The 25,051-nt window shown below is 38.5% G+C and overlaps 2 long non-coding RNA genes across 3 annotated transcripts; both read right to left on the bottom strand.

The window, feature by feature from the left end:
• Nucleotides 1-1,439: 1,439 nt before the first annotated feature.
• LOC149117223 (uncharacterized) lies at nucleotides 1,440-6,016 on the bottom strand. Of its 2 annotated transcripts, XR_016205599.1 has the most exons (5): nucleotides 6,002-6,016; nucleotides 4,720-4,948; nucleotides 3,669-3,710; nucleotides 2,522-2,669; nucleotides 1,440-1,574 (listed from the first exon to the last, which is right to left on the bottom strand). It is a non-coding gene; the product is annotated as an uncharacterized LOC149117223 (long non-coding RNA). The 2 variants fall into 2 exon arrangements; XR_016205598.1 differs by lacking the exon at nucleotides 6,002-6,016 and having other exon boundaries at nucleotides 4,720-4,883.
• A 7,589-nt stretch (nucleotides 6,017-13,605) lies between these two features.
• Nucleotides 13,606-16,535, bottom strand: LOC110044072 (uncharacterized). The gene is made up of 3 exons (XR_002296071.2): nucleotides 16,245-16,535; nucleotides 15,274-15,309; nucleotides 13,606-14,189 (listed from the first exon to the last, which is right to left on the bottom strand). It is a non-coding gene; the product is annotated as an uncharacterized LOC110044072 (long non-coding RNA).
• Between the last annotated feature and the right edge of the window lie 8,516 nt (nucleotides 16,536-25,051).

Below are 25,051 nucleotides of genomic sequence, written 5' to 3'. Positions count from 1 at the left end.
TTTGGGTGAACGCATTTCTCTGGGTAAACGTATTTCTCTGGGTGAACGTATTTCTCTGGGTGAACGCATTTCTCTGGGTGAACGAATTTCTCTGGGTGAACGCATTTCTCTGGGTGAATGTATTTCTCTGGGTGAACGAATTTCTCTGGGTGAACGCATTTCTCTGGGTGAAGGAATTTCTCTGGGTGGACGTATTTCTGCGGGTGAACGAATTTCTCTGGGTGAACGCATTTCTCTGGGTGGACGTATTTCTGCGGGTGAACGGATTTCTCTGGATGGACGAATTTCTCTGGGTGAACGTATTTCTCTGGGTGAACGTATTTCTCTGGGTGAACGAATTTCTCCGGGTGAACGTATTTCTCTTTGTGAACTTTGTGAACGCATTTCTCTGGGTAAACGTATTTGTCTGAGTGAACAAATTTCTCTAGCTGAACGTATTTCTTTGGGTGAACGCATTTCTCTGGGTGAACGAATATCTCTGGGTGAACGTATTTCTCTGGGGGAACGCATTTCTCTGGGCGAACGAATCTCTCTGGGTGAACGAATCTCTCTAGGTGAACAAATTTCTCTGGGTGAACGTATTTCCCTGGGTGAACGCACTACTCTGGGTGAACGTATTTCTCTAGGTGAACGTATTTCTCTGGGTGAACGTATTTCCCTGGGTGAAGGTATTTCCCTGGGTGAACGAATTTCTCTGGGTGAACGAATCTCTCTGGGTGAACGAATTTCTCAGGATGAACGAATTTCTCTGGGTGAAGTATTTCTCTGGGCGAACGAATATCTCTGGGTGAACGTATTTCTCTGGGTGAACGAATCTCTCTGGGTGAACGAATTTCTCTGGGTGAACGTATTTCTCTGGGTGAACGTATTTCCCTGGGTGAACGCACTTCTCTGGGTGAACGTATTTCTCTGGGTGAACGAATTTTTCCGGGTGAACGAATTTTTCTGGGTGAACGAATTTCTCTGGGTGAACGTATTTCTAAGGATGAACGTATTCCTCTGGGTGAAGTATTCCTCTGGATGAACGAATTTCTCTGGGTGAACGAATTTCTCCGGGTGAACGAATTTCTCTGGGTGAACGAATTTCTCCGGGTGAACGGATATCTCTGAGTGAACGGATTTCGCTGGATGAACCCATTTCTTTGGGTGAATGCGTTTCTCTGGGTGAACAAATTTCTCTGGGTGAACCCATTTCTTTGGGTGAACGGATTTCTCTGGGTGAACGAATTTCTCGGGGTGAACGTATTTCTTTGGGTGATCGCATTTCACTTGGGAACGAATTTTAGTTGGGTGACGCAAAGGTTGGAGAAGTAATGTACGGGATTACTAGGGAAGGCGAATATATATTAATAATAAAAAAACGACGACGACAACGAAAATAAGAAGTAGCAGCAGCCGCTAAAACAACGATAACAACAACAGTGGCAAGTCACAAACTCTTTGGATTTCTGCTAGTTACTTTATTTTACTGTTGTTTTATGATCTCTGTTATAAATAGGTTGTTTACTTTGTCAAACTGCAAACTCTTTAATTTGTAACGGAAATGGCTTTTGAAAGATGAGATATGAAGTTACCTGCAATAGAATAAGAAAGATATATTTGTTTTTACTTTAACTTAAGTGGTATCATAACCATTTGATATTTCTAAGTGAAAAGGTTTTTTGGTCCGTCCGTATTTGAACAGTCGTATGCTGCAAATAACAAGTGCAAATTTTCACAGTGAGTTTTAGTTACTGTATCGCCAAGACGGAACGAATTTCCTTATGGACCCGCGCCTACTGCGGGAGAGTCTGTATTTCTAGATAAGAAGCATCGCAACCGCAATCTTGGATTGGAGAGCTAGAGGAAGCCTGGGGTGAGTAGAAAAAATAAATGGCCCAGATAGTAGCAATGAAGGTAAAAGTGAATCTGATTGCTTCGTCAAGTAGCGCCTTTCACTGATAGCTTGTTACTGACTGCACTTTAAATCACTGTAACTGAACGAAGCACTGGTTATGATGCCCACAAGTGAATGCAATTTCAATTATTTTCCAAGCGGTTGGAACTAGCAGTTCGTGTATTTTTGCTTTTCGCGAAAAAAAAAAAAAAAAGAAAAGAAAAGAAAAGAAAAAAGAAAAACTTTTCACAGCGTATCCCATCAAATATTTCAGAAAGAAATTGAAACAGTTATGGACAATCTAAAGGCCCAAGATAAAATTAAGAGATATCTTCCTTCGAGAATTATGAAAGAATTAAGTATTTCAAAGAAGCAGTACTAATTAATACATCAATTGTAAATTGATTTAATTGACAAAATATTTTCATAAGATGGCTTTGTTCTGCACGTTTTGTGTTTATGTTTAGAATCCGTCACTGATGTTCGTCGCCATGATTAAAGTACTAAGCTACCTAATTTTGCAAAGCCGAGAAGAGTTTCAGATTTTTAATTTAAAAGTCAGTAATAGAAATTGAGTGTAATTCTTCATACACTTTCATGCAGGAGCAGCTTATCACACGCTATAATGTTTTGTAATATTCTCACCAGTTAAAGAAAGCATATTGCTAATTCTCTTCGGTCAGTGGCTCATCCCCTCTCGGTCTGCCAAGACAACGGCACCTGTAGCCGTACCAAGACCTCCAGCACCTATATCCAACACCACGACATCTAATACGACAAACCGCGTGACAGGCTAGAAAGAAGAAAAGAATAGCATTTGAACCAGAAAGCAACACAGTAACACTAACTTTTTTAGTCGGGATTTATTTATTCGTATATGGATACGTGGTGTACATCTTGAATTGACGCTTTAGGTGAAATTGCTGTACTATATTATTTTAAAGTGCACAATGTATATGACAGGTATTTTCTTATTTCCCTGATGGAATCTACTTGAAATCAAGATATGGAAAGCGAAAAGAGAGAGAGAAAAAAAATTAAGGTTTCCTACAGCCATCTGAAAAGTGACCTCCCACGCAGACGCTCTTAGGGCTCGGGCAAAACAAGAATGTAGGTCTACATATCTTTCGTAATTGTTTACAATTTCAAAACAAAATTAGAACCACGTCAGAGTATCTTTTCTATTTGTTTGCCGGTTCGAAAGATGTGACCAACTACGGTCTTAATTCGACGTCACGGCCTGCCTGGTCCCAGGCCTCCACCTTGCGTGGATTCTGTCTCAACTGGAATTAAATTTCGTATTTACAGACAGTTGAAAAGATTCATGTGCATATCATATCACGATCTCGTGTAGATTCCATCAAGGAAACAAACCAACAACAAATAATAATTAAATACCTGTCAAATATACTTTGATTAATTAAAAGAAGAATTGATAAGAGGGTTAATCCCTAAAGCAAGCTTATCCCTCTGTATTTGTTTTTATAGCTGGTACCCAGTTATTCGCTCCATGATGTTACCACGCGCGTTGAGTGGATGTTTTCGTGGAGGATAAAAAGTGTCAAGCTGCTACGACTGTCCACGCGAACAAAATTTAGGGTCACATGATTGACTTTTTCTAGGCTCTCCTGGTATTTCCGTGTAGGAGGAACCTAGGGAGTGATTTTAAAATAATGTGAGAGGAACTTTGGGAATAAGGCCTATATGAGGGATAAACTATCTTGCTCTTCATCCGTTCTTGATTGTAAATATTATGGACTACTTAAGACATGATGAACTCTTTTCTACCTACCCCCATAACTCAAGTACTTCCACCTTGGATCGTTAGCCTGATCTGGAACATTGACGTGTTAAGACAATTAAAATTAAAAGAATTTGTATTTAATGACTTCCCAAAGTGTGTGAATATTTGTATATGCATGCACATGGACAAATAATTAAAGAACGCAAACAGCTTAACTAAAGAACTGAAATATCAAAAATCTTATAAGTAAAGGTTTCTTAAAACTTTTAACGATAAAAATCAACGGTAAAACCGTGGGTTATTAAAACTGACGATTCCAAAGACTTGTTTTATTTGTTCTTCTTTTATAGGATTTGGTTTCACACACCTCCATCTGCGTGTTGAAGAACACAGAAACTCTTCTTTATCAATTGGCAAGCATTTTCGCGACAAACATTCTTTGGCTGGTCCAAAAGATCTTACAAAGAATTTTAGCGTTTTAATGAAGTGCACGAACAAATTTGACCTTCTGGTCTATGAGATGTTTTTACATTCACGAGCTGAGACCTACTCTCAATGTACAATCTGACTCAATTCGCGCTAAGGTTTTTAATTAGCTTTTCATTAGTTTTTTCCTTTGCATGTTTTTATTGTCCGTTTACACCTGCAAATCTTTTGGTACGTCTTACGTGTTTTACCGTTGATTTTTATCGTTAAAAGTTTTAAATATCAAAAATGAAGGTATTTTCAGAATTGTGACCGGGCGTTTAGTTATCACGTCGGCTAACATGGTTACGAACAACCATTTTGATTACCTTTTCAACTTGGCGGACTAGAAGGATTAGTAACAGTGAGTTTCAAACAAACATGTAGCGAAAGCTAATAAATTTCTGGACTCATTAAAAGAAAAAAAAAAGGAATCACTTATTGAGCCTGACACATACTTGATCACATAGTTGGTGAGGGAATGGCAGAGAAAACTGATCAAAAAAGTGACGAGTGTAAAGCGATATGTATTGGATTGTCAAAAGATAGACAAACATGTCGATAGATTTCGTTTGGGTCCTCGACTAACATAAAGACGGAGATATTAAATATTTTGGGCTATAACATAACTTACCTGGCAAGTCTTCTAGTTCCTCTTGTAGGGACGAACTTACAAGCATCACCAAAAATATCACTGCGATCATAAAGGTTTTCTTGGCCATGGTTAGGACTGAAGAGGTGCACTACCAACTGACGATTCTAACTGTTGGTTTTATTGCTCTTCTTTTATAGGATTTGCTTTCCGTGCGTACGTGCCGCCAAAGATGTTTTAATGGTTAAGTGTTCTTATAAGTGTTTTTGCACTAAAAAAAGACCAAAACTTATTTACGATTGACACTAAAAGTTTGCTCTTGTGACGAGAGTGTGCTCTTGTGAATTGACATGGCCATATCTGCTGTAATATACGCCGCAAAAAGCTATTTAAATAGAGGAATGATGAATTTACCGTCATGCTTTACTATTGACCCCCTGTCACTAGGATAAGGTGAAAAAAATTGTCGACTGATGTTTGGTTGTCAATGATACGCAAAATAACTGTATCCATTTACGAGCTACAACAACCGACATTTATTTAGCGTCGGTGAAACAAGTTGTCAATTGGAGAAAATGAGGAAGGAGCGGTGAACTTCTACAAACCGATATAAATATACTGTTCATCTATCACTTGGTCAATCAATACAAAATATACCGTGGGAGCTAATTCACATAATTCATGATCATACATCAGTTCCTTTCTTGCGGCTAACCAAAGTATTATTTTCTAATTTCTGTTGCTTTATTCCCTAAATAGTTGTAAGCGCTCAGTCAAAAACGGTGATATTCTGGCTGTGCTTACATAACAAGAAAACAATAGCCTCACTTGCATGTAACTTAAATGCCTAAATCTTTAACATGGACGTATTTGGGATGAACATGATAATACAGCAATCATAATAACTTTAAATTCAAACGTCATAATCATCTCTATGTCACTTATTAGCACCAATATATATAACGGGTCTAATATCGCCGGTATTTGGGGGCTGAGGCCACAACCCCAGAAATAGGGCATAATTCCAGTTAACGAAAGCTTCGCACGTCTATTATTATTATTATTATTATTATTATTATTACTATTACTATTATTATTATTATTTTGTAAATACCAGTTTGAAACGAAATTACAAGCTCATCCAAAGCTGTGCTTTTGTCATATCCCAAAACAGTTTATCTGGTAACGAATTGAACGGTACAGTATTTCGTTTGGCCTGAAGCACGAAATATCAATACCTAACTACTTCCCTAATGCCCGCAAACAGCTTCTTAAATGGTGCAGGAAATCAACGCTAACTTTTGATATCGTCGGCTTTACGTACCTTCTGTTAAACTTGATAGTTTTGGTTACTCACTGCAGAAATACAATATTACGAATTGCAACAAACGTAACTCCTCTGGTAATGGAATAACAATATATTGAATTTATTTCTGTAAGCGTTTAGCAAACATCAATCAAGCAACATGGAGTTGATACAAGATTGTAGAGCACAGGAAACATGATTTTTAAGGGGTTTCAGCATTCATATCAGATTAAAAGCACTACAATAAAATAACTTTATTACGCATTATTCGCTTACATCCTTGGCCAAAATTCCATCGATGATTGAAAATTGAGATTTGGTTGATATTGAAATGACCTTGGCTCACTAAAGCTAGTCAAATAGCTTCCCTTATGGTGTCAAAGCTCGAACAGCAATGTAAGTTTGGATATTTTCCTCTGAGTTTTTGATAAAATGTCTCTCTTCTGAGGGAATTAAACTATTTTAATGTCCGCAAAAAATGCTTGTGTTTTTTTTTCCTCTCTGATCTTCACCATTTGAGAACACATCTTCAGTAAAATAGCATTGCCCGACGTTATTCCCCCCAAAACGCGACTTTTTTAGTTCCAATTTAAGGATATATCACTCTTGGAGACAGTTAAAAGTTGATCGGGAAAGCCTAAATCCGGTTTGCTGAATCACTTAATTATAATATGGAGAAGTTATTCTCATTTGACATATTAGGGCCCTACCACATCACATATTATAATGTTCTAGCACTTACATCTTTTCAGTTCTGGATGAAAGGAGCTACATCACGTTTTGCACATCTTGAATTTTAAGCTAAAATTTTCAAGTTCGTCGTTCGTAATCCGTCTTAATCTTCTCCATCCTTGTTTCTTTATGGTTTATTGTTATCTCTTTTGGTGTTTTCTATCTCAGTAAAATGCTATTTTCAGGTTTTATTCAATCTAAACGTAAAATTGTACCCGTCCAAAATAACTCAAAATATTGTGACTGAGCTCCTTTGAAGAATGTAACTCCAGACGCCTGTGCTTGCTTGGTAGCCCGCAAAAGGTAAGTACCGTATTTTCCTGCAAACTAATTAAATCTCACACATTAATTCTTGGGCCGAAAAAAGAGCAACGTTTTGTCAAAACTTTAGCCTTGTGGCCCATGTTTGAGCCCGAATTATGGTGAACTTTATAAAATATTGAGAAAATTGCGATATCATCAGTTACAGTATGCAGCCGGATGTTGTCCCTCAATGGAACTTTTACCGCGAAGCTCTTAAAATATCATTTTTTTTTTTTAATATTTCCACGTCCAAAAAGTCTAAATGACAATGAAATATCCGTTTTCGTGACATTTCAATCACTCGTTCAACTACTAAGGACGTAACAAATTAATAAGTGTTTCATTGTTTCCGAATTCAAGCACTAGGGTTAATGTTTTCTAGCTATATAATACTTCAAAATAATAGAATCGTATGATTAAACATTTAGAACTTAGAATTTTGATGACTTCAAGTGAAAGCAACGAATTCGTGGAGACCAAAGGGTCTAAAGGCCGACACACACGAGGGAACTAGTCTCTGCGGCTAGTCTCTGCAACTAGTCTCCTGATGAGCTTACACGAAGGGACTGGTCGCAGGGACTTGTCCCACGAACAGTTCACACGAAGCGTTTTGACAAGTCGCCGGGACTTGTCCCAAAAATTCAAACTGGTTTGAATTCGTGAGACTAGTCGCAGGGACCAAAGTTTAGATCTTGAAACAAAATGGCCAGTTCACACGATGGAACTTGTCCTCGCAACTTGTTGCGGGGACTAGTCGCACGGACTAGTCCGCTTGTGTGTGCCGACCTTTACTTTCCTCCTGTATTCTATGATGACTGAATTCCTTTATAATGGCTTTGCGTGGAAGTTTTGCTTCGGAAGAATGTCTAGTTATATATATTGGTATTTCTAAAATTCGTATGAAACTTCCTCATTCTTTCTGGTCTAAATTAAAATATAAAGTCATTTGGGAAGAAAAGATATCCAAAATCCTCTCCATGCTTATCTGAAGCCGGATATTGCCTTTCAGGTCCTTTCAGCGTTGTTAGTTCACACGCGTGAGAGGCAGTTGTCACGAATCAAGCATGTGGACCGCAAACACGACACTTGAAAATTTGTTGAAGCCTAAGGAAACTTAAATCACTTGGAGCTAGAGCAGGAGTGTATGTTTTAACATGTATATGTATGTTTTCGCGAACAATAAAACGCTCCTCAGACCCCTTCCATACTACGGCAGAGAAATTTTAGAACGGAGGTCAGCTTTATCTGAAAACTCATCAAAAGTTTTCCGTCCACACTACGCTGGAGGAATTTGAAAACGCAAAAATTAAATATCGTTTAGATTTGTGGTTGAGAAAGACTTGGTCAAGGGAATAACATTATTATCGTGGTGTCATTGTTTTCGAAAAGCTCCGTTTTTAAAATGTTCTCCGTCCACACGTAAACGAAAAGCCGGCGATTTCAATTCCTCCGGTTTGAAGAGAGTTTTCAAGCTTCGTTTTTGTGAAATTTCTCTCGCACAGTATGGAAGATGCCTCTGCTGTAACAGATTCTCGATTCGATTATGGGTAAATACCAGTCGTTAGATGGTGTTCATTGATGGAGTGCCGGCGGAATCTTAGTTACCGGTTGAGTTTTGGGAGATTTCGCAGGTATCAGTTAAAACTCTAATAGTTCATATTTCATCTATTTTAGTAAATTTTGGAAATCTCAGATATCAGTTATCAGAAAAAACCGCCCCATTTTCCTGCTAACAGCTAAAAATTTAACTAATCTTCAGTTTCTCCAAAACGCCATCCGAATCCCACAACCAACTAGAGTAATATTCAATAAATGTCCACCATGTGTATTGTGTATCGAGTGTGGGTGGAAAAGAGATATTATGTCACCTCCAATAAACTGCTCAAAACTAAAAACAGACACAACTAGATCGATTTCACGTTTTAAAAGATTCTGCTTTTTGATCTAGAACTAGGAATTACTGTACAGTCGAACCTCTGCTCTATGGAAGCAAGTCACGTGCCGCTGGGTCGATATAGACCCCAAGTACAAAAAATTTGCAAAAAAATTGCGTTACTTCCTTGTGTTCTGCCATATTTGGAGAACAAGAAGCCGATAGAATTATCCAACTGCTGAGCGATTTTGAGCTAAGACACTTAAATGTGGCTTACACGACGATTTTTATGTTCCTTAGGCAGTTCCCCTCAAAATGTTGTAATCACTGGAACGGATTTTTGACGGTTTCAAACATCCTGAAGATGATCTTCGGCAGAATAAAATGACCCAAAAGGTATCGTAAGTAATTAAGAAAGTCATTTCCATAGTTATCTGGACATTCGAATAAGTTCTGCTCTTAAAGTTGAATGTCAAATATCTCCTGTCATAATGCCGCTTTCTTAACCACTAAAAGGTGCGACGAGCACGCCCGTCTTTTTTATATGAGATTCTCCCGGGTAAATTTTTGAGTGCATCTTTCCGCTCTGTCTCTTCTACTCCTACTACATTATCAAAGTAACAGTGAACGTGTGGGAAAAAGGAAAAGAAAAGCCCGTTACACCTGGTTATCCTTATTTGGCGATCAAAGCAAGGGGAAGTAAGAATATATGTTCTCAAACTCATTAATATTTCATCAAGTTAGAACAAAGAAAATCACAACCGCGACGGAGGTTTGGATATCCGGTCATAATTAGCATAGATTTTGATGATTTTACTTCTCCGTTTACTCCTTAGTTTTTGTTTCGATTGAGAAGATATATCAAACACTCGAGACAGTGTTTCATCGGCTATCCAAACACCTCGAATTTCGTCAAAAATACTCCGCTGCGCGTCGTATTTTCGACGCTCTTCACGGTGTTTTGATATCCCGATGAAACACTGTCTCTCGTGCTTGATATAGTACTTGAAATGTTTCTGACGCGTCTTTTGATTCACTCTTATAGAGCACTGTTTGCATATAGTAATTATTTACGGTTAGTGAAGTGACCGTGGTAGTTATTAAGGGTTTCATACCTTATCTTTGCTGTAAACCATGTTCAGTCAACCTGCATGCTTAAATGATATAAGCATTTACGATGCAATTGCCAGCTTCAATCGTAAAGGTGCAATGACGGACCTCCTGTAAAGCCACCAACGTTGTGTTATGAAAGTGTTGTCGTGAAAATGATTGGTCGTATTAAAGCTTTTTTTACAGCTATTATACTAAAAGTATGCTAAAAAACCGATTTATCGACAATAATAATTTCATTCAGATGTCCTTTTGCCTTTTGTCTGCGTGACGGTGAAAATACGACAATAATAACAACATCAACAACAGCAGTAATAACATTCTTTAATCATACCGACGTGACTTGCTTGTGGGGTCAAGTTTCGAATTAAAAATAGCATATTGTATGCAAATTCAATACAGTGTTTTATTATAATTACCATTTGCAGCTTGTCATATGTGTCGTTGAGATTCGAGACAAAGTTATGACGATTATATGGAGAACTTTAGTAGGAATGATGTTTGGTGAGTGAAAACTTTTATTGCTATCCCGATGGAGGTAAGTTAAAGGCTAGTTGCACTCGATCCAAAATGATTCCAATTGCCACAGCTGATCTCGCTCTCTATAGAACGAAACAACTGGGGGGTTGTAACTCTCTCCACTCCCTTGGTGGGATGCTAGTCCAACACCAGGTCCCATAATGATACGAAATCGAGTTACTTTAAAACTTTCGATGGACATGCTAAAGAGGAAAACGTTTCGCAAATTAAATAGGTTTTGGTGCGTTTTGGTAAGCACATACAAGGGCATTTAAAAATGGGGGAGGGGAGGGGGTGTTCGAAGAAGCAACAAACATTTTCCCCCTCCTCGTTGACTTTTTATTATTCCTTAAAGGGTACATCATTTGAATCCTTCTTATTGGTTCCCCTTGTGGTTTTCCTTTATTAGAGTTTCTCAAGTTATGTCGAAGGCAAGAGGAGACAAGCCACCTGCAAGGTAATAAAAAAGTTAGAGTGTTTTTGTGGTTGAGTTGCGCAGCAAGTAGCACTGGAAACGATTTGTGATCTGCCTTGGAAAGTTATGAAGAGGACGAAGTTAAATTAAAGAAAATCATAATAATCCGTTTAATAGAGTTTATTGGGATTGTAGTAAAAAAACAAAACAAAACAAAACAAAAATAAATAAAAACAAAAACCAAAAATGAAGAAAGAGAAGATAATAATTCCCAAAAGGGAAAGCGCGAACGGGACGAGAGTACCCATGCGAAGCGCCTCAAAGAATTACAAGTGATCATTCATGGGTCAAAATCGGGATAGCACCCTCCTCAAAATGTGTGCTGTACCTAGCAAGGTTATCTTTTGTAGTTCACTGATGCTTATTTGGCCGGGAATTCTTCCAAGATAAGTTTCTAGTCCCTTTTCGATAGCATCAAGTGCTCCAATGATAACTGGTATCGTTTCCGTTCTCATGCCCCACATTCGGCTTGTTTCGATTTCCAAGTCCTTATATTTGGATAGTTTTTCAGTGACTTTCACGGATGTGTTTCTGTCTGATGGTACTGCCATGTCAGTAAATTTACAGGTTTTCGTTTTGTGGTCTTTAATCACTATATCGGGTCTGTTGGCTGTTATTTTCCTGTCTGTGTGTATTGGCATGTCCCAAAATATCGTGACATCCCCGTTTTCTGTAACTGTTTCCGGCTCATGGTCATACCACTTTTGTGATTTCTTTATATTATAGTTGTCACAGACTTTCCAATGTATATACGCGGCTGCTTTATCGTGTCGGTGGGTATATTCTGTTTTCGCAAGTTCAGGACACCCAGAGACGATATGGTCGATTGTTTCGTCGTATTTGTTACACATCCTGCATAGGGGGCTAGTACCGTCTTTGATAATGCTGGCGTGGTATGATCTGGTAGCTAGGCTTTGGTCTTGGGCTGCGATTATGAATCATTCCGTTTCTGCCTTCAGTCCACTGCTTTTGAGCCACTGGTTGGTTTTGTGGTGGTCAACATCTGCTTCCTTTATTCTCTTTGGGTATCTTCCACGTAGGGCTTTGTCCTTCCACTGCTTTGTTAATTTTTCTTGGGTCTTATTTCGTGCCATTTTTTTGGTTCTCTTTGCATATTTGGTGGTTGTTTCTTCTGCTTGTTTGTCTGGTATTGTTAGATCTAGTTCTTGTTTGAATTGTTCTGCTTGCCTTTGTATAGAGTACAATTTCTTTCTGCCATCATGTTCTTGCACTAGTTCGATAAGGGCATCATCAGTATTCTTTAGGTATGTATCGAGCCCTATCGTGGTTGTTTTGTAAGAGGCTTCTAATTGGATAAGACCCCTACCAACAGCATTTCTTGGGAGGCAGAGTCTGTCTACATCTGCTTTTACGTGATGCATTTTTGATAGGGTGAGTAGTTTTCTTGTTTTTGTGTCTAACCTCTTGATTTCACTCATCTTCTAGTCGATTATGCTAAAACTGTAGGTCACCACTGGGATAGCTAAGGTGTTGATTGCCTCAAATCTATTGGCAGCATTGAGCTCCGTTTTTAGGACCATCCTTACTCTGCGGTAGTATTCCTTCCTCGCGTTTTCTTTCATCTTGGCATGCTGTATACCATCACCTTCATCCACGCCAAGGCATTTATATGTGTTCTCTTGGTCTAGTTCCTTGATACAGGTGTCAATGTCAAGTTGTAGATCGGAAGTTTCTGTCAGCTTTCCTCTTTTGAATGTAGCTTTAGCGCATTTGTCCAGCCCGAATTCCATCTTGATATCATTACTGAATGTCTTTACAATATTGAGTAGGCCGGTTTGCTGGCTGTCACTTTTTGCATATGTTTTTAGGTCGTCCATATAAAAGAGGTGGGTGATTGTTCTACCCTGGGCTTCATACCCATAATTGGTTGCCTTTAGTAATGAGCTCAGTGGGGCAAGGGCAAGACAGAACACGAGTGGAGAGAGAGAGTCTCCTCGAAAGATTCCACTTTTGATATTGATAGGCCTTGATGTCATTGACCCTTTATCGTGGTTGAGGTGTAAAGTTGTCTTCCAACATTTCATGCTTTCGGCGATAAAGTTGACAGTCACAGGGCAGATCTTACAGATTTCCTGCACTTTATTATCCACGTGTGAGGTACACTATCAAATGCTTTCTTATAGTCTATCCAGGCTGTGGATAGGTTCTTTTCCTTGGTCTTACAGTCCTCCAGAATCATCTTGTTTATCAGGAGTTGGTCTTTGCATCCGTAGCCCCCTCTCTTACAGCCCTTCTGCTCTGATGGTGGGAGCTGTTGTTCATTCAAGAAAGTGTATGTTCGTCCTGCTATGATGGATGGCAGAATCTTATACATCGTGGGAAGACAAGTAATCGGTCTATAGTTCTTTGGGTTTTTTGTTTCTTCTGTTTTTGGTAGTAGATATGTAATACCTTTAGTAAGCCATTGTTATCGTCCCTAATTATTATTGTCATTGTCATTGTCATTGTCATTGTCATTGTCATTGTCATTGTTATTGTTATTGTTATTGTTATTGTGATTGTTATTGTGATTGTTACTGTTACTGTTACTGTTACTGTTACTGTTACTGTTACTGTTACTGTTACTGTTACTGTTACTGTTACTGTTACTGTTACTGTTACTGTTACTGTTACTGTTACTGTTACTGTTACTGTTACTGTTACTGTTACTGTTACTGTTACTGTTACTGTTACTGTTACTGTTACTGTTATTGTTATTGTTATATCAATCCCACCAGGAAAAAAAAGATGAAATTAAATAAGGTTAACTTTTCTATTACCAGGCAAGAACAACAAAAACAACAACAACAACAACAATAACAACAACATCAACATCAGCAACTTGTATTAAGGTATATTGTTTGCATGTCCGAAGCCGTCCGAACACCCGCGTTCTAAATTTGGCCAGTTTACACATTTATAAGGAAATGTGGGCTAGTTAAGGCTGTAATTACTCCAATGTTTCAGTCAGGCGGGTATTTTCTTCGATTCTTTCGTCGTGAGATCGACAGCTGGAGGGTATATGATACCACTCTTAGCGGGTACAACAACAGTAACACATAAGGCTACATTGCTCTCAACAGCAACAAGATCAAAACGGCTGGACAAAAAGAGCAGCGACAACAATAATGAAACAAAAATTAAATACAAAGGTTATGACTGCATACCTCCCCATGGTACAGGATCTTCGAGACCTAAACCGAAGGGGAAAAACACACACACACATCAATAAATTGACATTTTACTACAGGTTGGTGAAAGAGTTAAACTTTGCGGTGTTGGGTTTCTTTGTGGTATGTTTAAGTTATACTGGCAAAACATAAACAAATACCACATAAACTATAACCGATGGCAAACATTATGGTTCTGGGCAAAGCGCTACCTGTAACTGAATTAACTATCTAACGCAATTTAATCGAACTATTACTCAAGCGGAATCATCCGCATTAGTTCTGGAATGTGTCTTATTTGTCAATGCCTTGAGACAAGAGAAGGGAATGGGTGAGACATGTATATAGTCCTTTTCCCCAGGGTTATACCTCCTCTCAAGGTCTACATGAATTTTCATCCTCCAAGAGAACATTTAGGCAACGCTAGGAAGAAGCAGATTTCCTGCATCAAATACGAATTTGCTATAAAGAACAAAAAAAATGTACGTGAACCATTCTACACAGCGGAAAAATGAATACGCATGCCTCGTTTCTTATTACGCGGAAAGAAATGGGTGCAATGCTATTTTACGTCACTCTCAACAGCAACAAGAGCAAAACAGCTGGCCAACAAAAGCAGCGACATATCTGCAACAAAACAGCAACAAAATGGCTCGTTTGGAAGGCTGAGGTAGTGAGAAGACAGTGGCTGTTTTCTGGTCGAAGACAGTCTCGATCTCCAGGAGGTTTCTTTCGTATATCTTTAATTAAAGCAAAAAGTGGTTTTTAATTTGTTACAGTACCAAATTTCTTGCAAAAACTCGTCCATCCGTGTCGAATTTGTCAGTGATCGTCCAAAGCTTTTCAGAAGTCATTTCCAAAGCGTCTTCGTCCAATTAACGATGCCTTCAGTTCTGATTGGTAAAACTCGTTTCCGTCCATTGATGGTTTGAAATTTGGTGAAAAAGTTGCCTCAATCCTTTTAGCACTGACCATGCGCAGTCATTTTGCCGATGTGTCCATTCGCTCTATTATCATAAGTTTCTGCTAAGGAATTACCCGCTGTGGTCTTATGAAAGCTGTTACAGATTGAAATCCTTAGCAGCCGATCCACCATGCATTGGCTTACCTTTGTCGATCACTTCATCGCTATGCCTCCCTGGATCTTTAGACAAAAACAAATGAATCAGTTTGTTTTCACTACCTAACTCACCTTGAGTATCACCGTGTCTTCGCGGATAGAGTGTCCATCAAAATGATTAACAATACAATCTTCCCAGAAAGTGCTATATTTGACCAATTATAATCTACGCAGATGTTTTTGCGAGTAAACTTGGGGTGCTGGCGATGGGAGTCAGGGCTAACCAAGGGAGCATTGTTGAAAAAATGCAAACCTTGTTTCTTGGAAACAGTGATAACACCACATTCACATGATCAGTAGTGAAGTTGCTTCCCCCAGATATTTAAACTATTATTCAGTTTATCTATCCAGAGCCTGGAATTCACCGATATTTCCGACTCTTCTAACGGTTTAACCTAAACTAAAGATCACAAAAGGCAGCTAAATATCCAAACGCAATAATTAAAAGAAAGAATCCAGACAGCTTAAACCTATAGTGGCTAAAGAGCGATATAACTTCCATCGAGGTGGGTATGTGCACCATGTCAACGATATTAGGTGATCATAATACTGAGTACGCTCCGTGAATTCCGGTGTTCTGTTCGTTGTATTTTTGGTGAAGAAAAACCTTCAACGCTAATTTCTGCATTTTTAGGAGACAAAATATATTTTACTTTTACTACGTATACGCTTTATATAACACGTATAAATCACAGATTAAGCAAAAGAACGTAGAGAAAGGAAATATAAATATGACTTTTCCTGATCACATCAACGCGCAAAAACAAGTCATTTCGCCCAGCCCTCCCTCTGTCTTAGCGCCAGCTGCCTTCAACACAAATCTGACCCACAGCAACGAACTAATCTACATCTACAAAAACGGTTATGCCATATCAACTAAACAGAGTTGTATAAGAAATTATCCGAAAGAAAAATATGTCCAAACCTAAAAGTCACTCTTAAGTTGTGGCGGCTCTCACCTTGAAGAGAAGACCTCCCATAAGCGACCACAAACAAAAGAGCGATGAAACAAAGCTTCAACCACATGATGCTATGAACAAACGATGTTGTGAGTTGTGATGTAACAATTTAGCTCTTCATGTTGTCAGGCCCTTAAAATATGTTACAAACATGGCCAATACGGCATTGGTACATGTAATATCGTTTGAAGAATTGAAAAAAATACTTGAAATAATATAACGGCAGATGCTTCGAGAGATAATCGTTTAGGTAAGGCTTGTTTCTGACTTGAATTTTGTGAAGGCAACTTACAAACGAAACTTAGCTGTTTTGTTGAATGGGCATTCAAAGAAGAAAAATAAATATATAAATAAATAAAGCCAGGGAGATTTCTACCTTTTTTTGATCGTGAACGATATATGCGTGATATAAATCGGAATTTTATATTGATTAAGTTAAGCGATATTCAGTACGTATCTGCTCCGAATATACAGCAGTCGCTTGCTATCTTATCGTGCCGGGGCAGTTTCTGTGTCTCTATGATACCCAGAGCTATTTCGACTGGAGTCTTGCGCTTCTTGTAGGTTCATCCGAGTCCGGCGCAGGATAGGGGTTAGAAATGTAGAGACTAGACAAAGAGTGCCTCCCTGGTCCTCTAGGTTTAAGGTTGGGCGCAGGGCTGAGAGCTTGTCTTGTAAAAAGCTTGCTGTTACACAAGCCGGACGCGTTGGAAACGAACCATCACAACCTGGAGATGTTGCTACTGCCAGTTCATTGGAATGTGACAGTCTACGGTCCAATCACGGCTTCTACTGGCGATACGAGAGGAGTTAATCATGATGATGACGATGATGAAAATTCAGTATAAACATTTCCCACGAGAATATTGCCTTTTTGCACGATCTAAGTGGGGGTCTTATAGTTCCAAAAATAAACGCTAAGCTAGTGGCTTCAAGTCCAAACGAGGGCAAAATTAATATATTAATTTCCTCGTTGGAAAGCAAACGCGCATTCGCATGCCTCTCGATTTTCTTTAATACTTCTATGATAGATTTTTAGCAAACATATGTCTTAATATTTGTTACAGTTTGTGGACACTGCTCAAGGGCCGACATCAGCATCAAGAATGAAGCCATGATATGGTCACTTCGGGAGGAATTGATCCCATAACTGCCCGTAACGCTCTTCGACTAGATATTGTCCACGTACAAACCACGCTACAAAGTGTAATCAACTCGACGCAGTAAAGTACTTGTATTTTATTTTTCCGACTCTCCACAATTTGCCTTTCCTTAACTAATTAAAGCAACTAATTAGAGCAAGATAATTTTTGCTTTATCTTGTAGACTCGGCCTGTGGAAAAGCTTTTAAATTTGGAATCTTGAATTAAAAAATTTTTGCAAAGATCACAACGAGTACAACATTTGAAGCACCCTCCCATTTCGTTCTCTGCCTGGTTTGCCCCGTTGTCGCCACGAAATTTAGATGGTGCTAAAATATCTTTGAGATTTTTGGTACGGCGATATGCTGGAAAAATCGATTTAGATGGAAAAATTTTGTGATCTTTGCAAAAATTTTTTAATTCAAGATTCCAAATTTAAAAGCTTTTCCACAGGCCGAGTCTACAAGATAAAGCAAAAATTATCTTGCTCTTCCAAAAACGTTGTTTACTTGGCCTCGTGTAATAAATGCAAATTGCAGTATGTAGGTTCCACCACAACAGAATTTAAGGTACGTTTTCGCAATCACAAATCATCCATGCTCACCAACAAAAAGACGTGTGAGCTTGCAGTCCATTTTAATTGTACTAGGCACGAAATTTCCGAAATTAATTTTATCGTCATCGAACAAATTACTAGCCAGGGGGTTGCTGCGTATATTGATAAGTTGTTATTGACCAGAGAGGCCTATTGGACCTCCCAGCTATTTACACTCAGCCCTCATGGTCTTAATAAAAGACGGGAATTTAGATCCAAAAATCGCGTCCGTTACAATACATAATTAGACTGACTATTATACACTTATATACTTAGTAATTAAGGCGCTCGCAGATACATTGTTGTAATCTCATCACTTGCGCGTTCTTGTAAGTTGCCATTAGCTTGTTACAATACAGAATTAGACTGACTATTATACACTTAGTAATTAAGGCGCTCGCAGATACATTGTTGTAATCTTATCACCCGGCGCGTTCTTGTAAGTTGACATTAGCTTGTTATGTAATCTATTATTTCAGGTTGTATAGCATTATGTAACTATATTTACATTTTTCTGATCTTATATATATACATGCAAATCTGTAAACTTACAACGATTTTTAACGTTTTATTTTTTAACTTGTAAATATTGTTCCAATCTGAAGAAGGCCGAAGGCCGAAACGTCACATTAAAAGCCGGAACAGTTAGAAGTTTGCTTCATGACGCCTCATCTTACACTTAACTAAAATTCACATTGAAGCACGGTATCTTTTGATCCTTCTACTGGAAGTCACCGTTTGGAAAACCATATTATTCTGCCTATATATATATATATATATATATATATATATATATATATATATATATATATATATATGTAAAATGGAAACAAATTTCTGCTACAAACATGTAACAACCCATTTTTTTAACGCTAAAACCTATTTAGAAATCTACAGTTGTATGGAAAATAGAAAACGTAAAAGAAATAAAATCAAAACTTCATGTGTTAAGAAAATAAGAATTTGTACAATTCAATTGTGGCTTCCCATCTAATATTGAGTACGTGACCACGATGTTTCCTTCAATAATTTATATATATAAAAAGTTGAGATGTGTCGTATTGGTGCCTTTTAGCAATCATCACGCAATCAGAAGAAGGCATAGCGAAATATACAGTGGAAGTACTGGTTTAGCTCATAAAAAGGTTGGCAAACACATAAAAATAGGTACCAAATGGCTTATGTGTGGGATACAAACTCATTTGCATTAATGGAACGTGTCGATGACAATAGTATGGTAAAAAAGTGAATTCGACGAGCTTAAACTTAACAGGCAGGAACGATTTTGTTATAAGCGCGAAGTTCATGCACTTGAAAAACGTTTTACCAGATATGGGAACGTATTGTTTTATGGTTAACGGATCACTGAGGGGCTACAGCCGTACAGTGTAGGACATATGTTTCTAGCCGATAGCTAAATGAGATTTTATTATTTGTTAAACGGATGCTTTATTTTCCGCGATATTATTTTGTCAAAAAGTGGTAAGAAACTAACTATCTAGGTTATTTATTCTAAACTAGAGGCCGAAAATCCAATTGCCTGATTGTTGCTGTTTATTTAGTCGTGATAAGTATTATATAGTGTTCAAAATATCTTCTACTCTTTTATGTTTTGAAGAACATATCTTATAAAAATATAGAGGCTGAATTTGGGAAATTTGCGTAGTAATAAAATAAAGCCGAGGGTATTGAAAATTTGTACTGATACAATTACATGTTTTCATAACAAGACCGTGTAAAATTCTCTCTATCTCTAAACTGCACAACTAGCCAAAAAAAAAAAAATAATAATAAAAATAAAATAAAATAATAAAATAATGGCCGCAATTTGGGTTAAACACCCCCTGTTTAAATCGCTGGGAGATGACTAAAACGGTACAATTTTTGTTTTCCAACAGTGTTCTATTGTCACGTTTATCACCACAGTTTGCGTGTTATTTCTTGGCAAACTAGATGGCCAAAGAAAAAAGTTTTTTTCCAAAAAATTTAATGGCTAGAACACTGATATATCAAACGTAGCCTATTTCTTGGGGTCGGCATAAAACGTGGACCCCTCCATCTGGACATTTTTCGGATGAAACATCATCCATCGTCAGTTTACAAGAAAGTAATACTTTGTGTTAACGTTGTACTTTTTTTATATTCGTTTTTTCTGCTTGTTTGCCGCTATGAACCTATTTTACCTTGGTGTGTTAACATTGTAATTGATTTTATTCGCATTTTTTTAAATTCAAACCTATTTTAGCGGAGCTCCGGCGGCCCGAAGGGCCTTCAAGCGGAGCCCCATACTCATATAGGAAAGAAAAGGAAACCGATGAGTTGATTTTCTCATGGTTCTCATGACTAGCGGTATTGCTCGTGGGCGCGTACGCACGACGGCGACAGCGATAGACTACGAGTAGTCCCTCTTTCGCTTAGTCAGTCGTTGCGTGACGCGAAAGAAAACCGCGAGACAAAAATGGCCGCGCGAAATACTGGAGGCGAGGAACGCGCGAAAGGAGGGACTACCGCCTAAGCCCAAGAGTTTGAATTATGCGTTGCTCTCACAACGCAAAAATATGATTGGCTTATGTTAGGAGCGTTGACAACGTCTTGTCAACATTCGAGATTCATGTGACGTCTTGCAGGAATGTTTTGGAACCGGAGCAAATCGAAGCGGTACCAGAGTAAATTGAAGCGTTGGAATCGCGCTTCGCAACCCGCAATGTTCTTGCGAATCGGCCAACAGACTTTGGAAAGATTTAAATTTATCCAGTGTTGTGTTTGGCAAAGCTTTCCGCCCCCAACCCGACTGCGAGCGTGTTAGTGATTTCGCCGCTCAACAGCATCGTCCAAGTCAGCGAATATAAATTCACTGAACTTGGCCTTTCTGCCGTCCATTTGAAAGATAGAACCGGACTTTCACTCGAAACCGGACATTCACCTGAAACTTTCCGCTGCTATCGGCAAACATTTCACCGCAGTTTGATGATCTCCTATCTCAAAGACATAATGTAAATTCTCGGTTGAAACTCTGCATTTGAAATTTTCGCAATAACTTTTAGATTTACACTTACAGACGCAACGAAAATCGTTATCTGATGCCTCATTCGCCGTCTTCTTTTTTAAAACTTCTTTTGCAGTTTCGCTGAACGAATACTGAACGAAGATATACTTCTCACGGCGTATGTTTTTGCCTTGCTTCTTGAAGAGTAGAGTAGAGCAATTTTATTCAGGATATCTCCCGGGGTTATTGACAACATGAGAGGATGTCAAGATTAGAAATCCTACACCGAAAAATCACTCGGCCGTGAAAGAGGAAACTCTTGGGCTTAGGTGATAGTTTCTCCTTTCGCGCACCCCTCACCCCTAGGACTTCGCGCGGTCATTTTTTTCTCGCGGTTTTCTTTCGCGTCACCACGACGGACTAAGCGAAAGAAGGACTACTTGCAGTCTACGACAGCGACGACGACGACGACGGAGTCACGCAACATGGCGGCCATCCTCCGAATAATAGGTTGACAGAGACATGCAACCTTGGTTTCCTGTGTACTTCTTTGATATTGGAAATCCATGTTATGATCAACTGACACCTGTCAAAACAAGGTATCCGTTGACCTGTATCACGTGACCATATCGCGGGCTCAAGTTTACGGGTCATTGAGGTCACGTGTTTTTTGAAGTTGACCGCTGACCAAGTGCTGGTTTTCGATTGGATCGCGGGTTCATGTCGGCTTAACTTGTTGAAAACAGGGCAGGATTGTTCGGAAGCCGCTTAACGCTAACCCAGGATTAAAAGTTAACCGAATTATAACTTTTTCTTCCATACAAATGTTTTTTGCTGCTTTGTTTTGTGTATATGGTTATTGTTAACACTAAAAACAGAAGGCCAAACAATATACAGAAAACCTCACCGCAAAGTTGCATGAAATCAAAATTCTACCTTTTCCTGGGTTAGCTTAATCAGGCTCTGGAAAACCCGGCCCAAGAGCTAGCTTTTAGGCTGGCCTAAATCTACATATTACCTTGGTTTGTTATGTTAATAATTTTATTAAGCCGGAATAGGTCTCAGTCTGGGCTGAAATAACGGATAAATTTGAAAAGCCTCTATTTCCAAGGTCGAAGAAAATTATTCAGCAGTCAAGATCAAGAGACGATGGCGTAGTTGTAATACCTAGAAATGCTGTAGTTTTACCTTTTTTACTTTTCTTTCCGTAAATTTTTTTTTTTCAGGTACATGGCTGAGTGAGTTTTCTCATTCTTCGCATTACCGTATATATAATTTAAATCGGGAGCCCATATTTTCTCGAAGAAATATAGGGGGTCCAGACTGGGGTCCAGATGGGATTTTAGAAGGGGATCCAGAGGGGGTCCAGAATGGGGTCCAGATGGGGGTCCAGATGGGTCCAAAGGGGGGTCCAGAAGGGGTCAAAAAGGGGGTCCAGATGGAGGGCTTCACGCTTTGTACCGACCCTATTTCTTTTACCCCATAAGGGGGAAATTTGACGTTAGAGATTCTTTTAGGAATTGGGCATTTGACACCATATTGGAGAGTTAGTGGGAATATGCCTTGAAGTCAAGATCTAGCTAGAAATCAACAAGAGACAACAGCGTTCTTTGTAATGTTGCGGATAAATTGTGGATATGTGTTTGAGGGTAAATAAGAAGTTTTGCTTCTCGCCCCAGGAGTCCGCGCGGCCATTTTTTTTCTCGCGGTTTTCTTTCGCGTCACGCACGACAGACTAAGCATAAGAGGGACACAATTTTACTCTAGAAATCATGAAAACCTGCCTTTCTTTCCACCTTTTCGTTGCATTGAACTCTGTCACGCTCTCTTGTTATCGTGTCACCAGCGCCCCATAAGAGCACAGGAAGTGAAGAAAATTACTCAATTGGGTAGGAAATTTGAATATGGCCTACATAACGAGTTTTGGAACATCAAGTTATTTCACTTTGAAATGGTGGAGCCCCTGATACAAATTTAAATGATTTGAAAGATCCTAAAGATGGCTTTTGGCGAGGAAACAATTCCGAAGATGTCGTAAGTAACTATAAAAGTAATTTCCTGAATTATCTCGAAATTCGAAGCGAGAAATGTCGGTAAACGAACGTTCGTGTCGCTTTGCACGCATTCGCGATTCAAAGACATGTTACCCAAATGCGACTGAAAACTCCTCGGATCACGTTTAGACTGTCGCTTATTTATTGAATCATGTGTATTGATTCAATTTACCAAGCGTACAGCTCAATAACTTTGGATAACGGCTTCGTTTTGTTGAGTTTCGTTGCGGACTCGAATTTGCATATGTTGCGGTTGCCATGGTGACTGAAAGACGGACTTTCTGTTTACGTTTCGAAATAAAATCATAGTTAATTCTCGATTTTCGCGATTCCAATTCGGTTTTCATGATGTGTTTCCTCCTATATCAAAGAAAAAAGTTCCTTTCCTTGTGAAATTCAAACAGCAGAGTGGTTTTACAATATTTTTAGTTTTTCTCATTTTTTTCACCTTTTGTTGCTAAGTTCTCGTGACGAAAAGTAATTTACTTTGCATTGCTGGAAATACTTGGCAAGGTATTGAATAAAGAATACGATGTGTTAAATTTGACGGGTTTTGGTCAGCACAGAGTTGAGCTCTGTGTGATATAACTTTTCTGGCGTGAAGCGTTCTTGCTATAACAATGTCAATCACTCGCCATGTGACATGATGACAAACGGGTTAGGGTTATTGAATCCATTCAAGTGCACGTGACACGATGACGTCAAGTGAAATGGATCCATCAGAAGCCTACATGCGGGCGTGGTTTTTAGCTCTAATAGAGCTGATAAGACTATTCACATTAATCATTTGTTTCAGTTTACAAGTAGCCTGCGCAGAACTATAGGCTACACAAGTAATGCGTGAATCATATGCATACGGTTGTTTTCAAGCACTTTACTCTCTGTTCAAGGGAAAGAAATGTCTATAAACTTTGAAAAATATTGATTTTTTTTTTTTTAATAATTTTAATTTACAAAACACAGTTCTAAAATACTTACTTACGTTACTTACAATACGGGTTACTTATGCTGCCAATACAATACTCAATACAGTTCCTTACAGAAAATACAATTACTTGCAATACGGGCTACTTACACTGCTAACAATATAATACTCTACTTACATTACTTGCTGTACATACAGTTACTTACAATGCATTATGCTGTATATTGACTTTGAGGAGGGAGGAGTACTTCTCACTAAAACATTTAATTAAGGCAAATTTTCAAGATTGTATTTAATGTGTAGCTTACTGATAAAATCCTGAATGGAGATGGCCAGGCTATTTAACTTGGTTGAATAAATATAATGGCGCATAAATAAGGTAGTGTAGTTGAAATTGCGTATTATTGTTATGTCGTGGGAGCTTGCAGTAATACCGAACAAGGTCTCCTCTGTGGTAGGAGAAATTTGACACGCATTCACTTGATTGAACCAGTTCAAGACTTTTTGGGTAAACAATTTGGTAAACATACATTCGATAAAAGAGTGCTCAATTGAATCTTTATCTCCGCAGTATAGACACTCATCGTCCGCCTTAATGCCAAATCTGAATAATTCTTTCTTAGTTACTATCGTTCTATGGATTAATTTAAATTGAAACTCTTTGAGTTTAGTTTCCTTACAAATGTTTTTTAGTGATTTAAAGATCTTAGTCCACACGTCCTTTTTTAAAGAGAGTTTTTCACTCCAACGTTTAGGGCCCGTTTGATCTTCGATGTGAATCTTGACGTTAAGCAAATTATAGAAGTCCTTTGACTTAGCTTTGTACAGATTAATTTGTGTCGATTCGTCGAGGGAAAAGATATTATTATTTCCGGTAAAAAATGATTTGTTGATGATGTCAGAGCACTTGGCTAGAGACCTTTAGCGTTCCGGAATAGCGCTAACAACTTGATAATACTGTAAAAAATTGGATTCACAGGAATATTTATCACGGAACTCGTGGAATGTTAAAAAATTGCCACTTTCATTCAATAGGTCATTAATCGACAGAATACCCTTTTTAAACCATTCACTTAGGAAGATGGGTTTCCCATCCACCAATACA

The sequence above is a fragment of the Orbicella faveolata genome, unplaced genomic scaffold (genome assembly GCF_042242905.1).
Source record: "Orbicella faveolata isolate gen_17 unplaced genomic scaffold, um_ofav_v1 contig_12, whole genome shotgun sequence".
NCBI classification, from domain to species: domain Eukaryota; kingdom Metazoa; phylum Cnidaria; class Anthozoa; order Scleractinia; family Merulinidae; genus Orbicella; species Orbicella faveolata.
Note: the sequence above shows the minus strand (reverse complement) of the source record. Positions and strands in the feature narration are given on the sequence as shown.